Below are 3552 nucleotides of genomic sequence, written 5' to 3' on the forward strand. Positions count from 1 at the left end.
CACACCCGGGGAAACTGTGGCACAGGGAAGTGAAGTGTCAGACCCAGGGCTAGTACTTGGGAGGTCCCTACACTGCATGGGGGGTGGGGGTATAGGTGCAATGTTTAAAGGTTGACTGAAGAACCAGACCTAGCCAGAATATAGGCGTTTCCTTCACTTCATCCCAGTCCCCCACCCCAGTTACTGAACAGCATTGTTGTCTCTTTGGCAGAGCAGTAACCAAAATTCTGGGCCTGGCCGTGCAGCTTCCCACTGGTTCAGAAATCAGTAACTCATTTGCTTTAACGAGGCCTGGAATTGTCTTTGCATCCAAGCCACCACTAGCATCTTTCAGCCCAGGAATATCCAAGCTGTTCCCTTTGACGGATCTGGGAAAGATGTATGGCGGGGCAGGCACAGACCAGAAGAAGAGGCGGTCACAGGTGGTAACTAACATGAGGTACGACCCTGGCAACCACAAGGAAGTGTGTAGTTTTCACACATGTTAAACTGTAGCAGGGAGATTGGAGCGAACCTTGACCTGCTAACACAGGTGAAAGCTACAACTGCCTTTCCACACTAGGGCTTTACCACATGTCAGCTGCAAGGCATTAGGGTTAAAAAACATCTTTTATTCCTACTGAAGATAGGCCATAGGGGAGGTCTACATTGCACAGGTAACCAAGGCTCTTACCTGGGTTTGAACCTTACCCATCCCTACCATCTGTGCAGAAAAACCTCTGTCCCAAGTTTGGAGATGAGTTAAGCCCAGTCTAGCTGATCCAGTTTAGAGCCCAGGCTCCCCTTCTAAGTCAGACGGGAACCTGCCCACTGTGCAGTGAGGACGCGAGCTGAATTCCTTAAGTGCTGATCATCGTCATCTTTTAAAACTCGTGGTGACTGAGGGAGGTCCTGGATGACTGGAAAATCATAGAATCAGAGTTGGAAGGGACCTCAGGAGGTCATCTAATCCAACCCCGGCTCAAAGCAGGACTAACCTCAGCTAAATCATCCCAGCCAGGGCTTTGTCAAGCCTCAGCTTAAAAACCTCTAAAGATGGAGATTCCACCATCTCCCTAAGTAACCCATTCCAGAGCTTCACCACCCGCCAAGTGAAAAACTTTTTCCTAATGTCCAACCTAGACCTCCCCCCCTGCAACTTGAGACCGTTGCTCCTAGTTCTGTCATCTGCCACCACCGAGAACAGCCTAGCTCCATCCTCCCTGGAACCCCCTTTCAGGTAGTTAAAGGCTGCTATCAAATCCCCCCTCACTCTTCTCTTTTGCAGACTAAACAACCAACGGTCCCTGTAACTGCACCAGTCACTCACTCTCACACACTCTCACACACACACACACACAGTCAGCTGTAACTTGCACCAGTCACACAACTGGTCTCTCAGATACTACCCCCTCTAGCACAGCACACACACCACAGCTCCCCTCACGTAGCACTCACCTGGGCTCCTCTCGGACAGATCCCAGGCAAACTCCCTCCTTCTGTTAGCCGCCCCTCTGTTCACCGCTGTACCGGCTGCCATGGATCTAGCCTCCAATCTACACCAGATGCACCAAAAGCTCCAGGAACATTTGCAGTCCTCCAAAGAACCATGCGGACCAAGCCCATCAGCCTGCCCCAGTCTAGCTCTCTACCCAGAACTTGAAATTAAGCCACCCATCTGCCTACCATGGCCCCTTCAAGTTTATAGAACCGGCAAACCCAGTGGCTTTCAGGTTACAGCTGTCTGAGCGCTTGCAGATCCACCCCGTCTTTCACAGCTTGCTTTCAAAGCCCTACACCAAGCACTCCTGTCCAACCCACTCCAACCCACCACTGCCACGTGGTGCAGGCTGCAGGAGTACTTTGTCCAACGAATCCTTGGCTTATGGTGAGTTAGAGGAAGGCTCCGGGTTCTGGTGGACTGGGAAGGCTATGGTCCGGACAAGCAGTCTTGGGAACCAGTCGAGAACATCCACACCCCGAACATATTTTGACAGTTCCCGCGGCAGTACCCCCAGGAAACTGTTCTGAGGAGGCACCCTCAAGGTGGGGAGAGGGGGTCAGAAATCTGTCAGCAATCAGAGCTTGCAGTAGAGCAACCTAACGAGCACAGCTGGCCTATAGTAAACTGCCTGATTGGCTACACTGCCTGATTGGTTGGAAGAGTCAGCAGTCAGCTCTTAAGCTCAGCTGCAGCAGGGCAGTAGCAGCCCAGAGCTTTCACCCCCTGGCTACAGCGGGTCCTCTTTGTTCCTAGCCTGACTCCAGATAATCCAGGACCTACCCTCAGCTCTGATTCCTGACTTCTGACCTGGGCTTTGACCCCAGGGCCAGGGATCAGAAGCAGAAGCAGAGTCAGAGATGGTAGACCTGATGCCAGAGCCAATTCCTGACTTCAACTCTAAGACCTGACCCTGGGCTCCGATTCCTGGCTACCAACTCCTGCTCTAACTACTGAGAACAACTGCCCACTTCCCGGTCACTGACAAGTGCCTATCACCTGGGTTCACTGTGCAATGCAGACATAGCCATACCAGCCTGCAGAACTCATTGCCACAAGACTGAGGCCAAGCACTTAGTAGGATTCAGAAAAGGTTTGGATGAGGAGAACATGCTGAGTTACACTGATAAGTAATTTTAAAGTTTGGAAGGGATATAAACCCTCATGCTTCAGGGCATAAATTGATCTGTCTTCTGGGGACTAGGAAGTAACTGTCTCTATGAACAGTTTATTTCATAACTGCCTATTGTAAGAGTTTTTGCACCTTCCTCTGCAGTAACTGGAACTGGCTACTGTCAGAGACAAGTTACTGGACCATAGATTTGATCTGGTCTGGATGTTCATGCATCCCAACAGCCAGAGTTTCTCTTCCAACTTTAAAGCCAAATTTAAGATCTTGGTCGAATCCAGACCTGGTGTAAACAAATGGAACAACAGAAAAGTGCAGCGACTCCTGGCACAGCCTGGCCATGTCTCTCATTTGTTCAATCCATCTCAGCTCTGACACGGTTTACATTACAGCCAAGCTGCGTGAGTCACTTACGTGAGAGCACCACAGAGCATGTTTGCATTGCAATGGAGCATTGTAATTCCTTTACTCCTGATAATGCCTCTTTTGATACCGTGACTTGCGGTGCTCACACAAGGTGTCACACCCACTGAGCGCTGTGCCACTGCCTGGGTGACACTGACTCTGACCTCCAGAAATATTGACACTGTAGACTAGCAGCCCATTATAGCATTGGAAGGGAAGGGCAGCAAACAGATAAGAGGCAATGCTTTTTCATGCAGTGCACAATTAGTCTACGGAACTCATTGCCACAAGACACCATTGGGAGCAAGAGTTTAGGAGGATTCAAAAAAGGCATGGATATTTATATGACTAACACAGCTATGTAGAAGTGCAATAGTAAGAATTGAAGGGGGGAAAACAAGAGCTTTGGAAGGGATATTAAACCCCCATGGGGCAGGACATAATCCACCCTCCCAACTGCCAAGGGCAAAGAAGAAACTTGGAAGAGACAAGCTATCCCAAAACAGCCCACTGCCACATTTCTTGCACCTTCTTCCAG

The 3552-nt window shown here is 50.0% G+C and overlaps 1 long non-coding RNA gene across 1 annotated transcript; it reads right to left on the bottom strand.

The window, feature by feature from the left end:
- Positions 1–599: 599 nt before the first annotated feature.
- On the bottom strand, positions 600–2017 carry LOC137144576 (uncharacterized). Its single transcript, XR_010917427.1, has 3 exons — positions 1842–2017; positions 1438–1535; positions 600–899 (listed from the first exon to the last, which is right to left on the bottom strand). It is a non-coding gene; the product is annotated as an uncharacterized lncRNA (long non-coding RNA).
- Between the last annotated feature and the right edge of the window lie 1535 nt (positions 2018–3552).

This window comes from Emydura macquarii, unplaced genomic scaffold, assembly GCF_026122565.2.
Source record: "Emydura macquarii macquarii isolate MOO-44397 ecotype Brisbane River unplaced genomic scaffold, CSIRO-AGI_Emac_v2 contig_3470, whole genome shotgun sequence".
In the NCBI taxonomy this organism is placed as follows: Eukaryota; Metazoa; Chordata; order Testudines; family Chelidae; genus Emydura; species Emydura macquarii.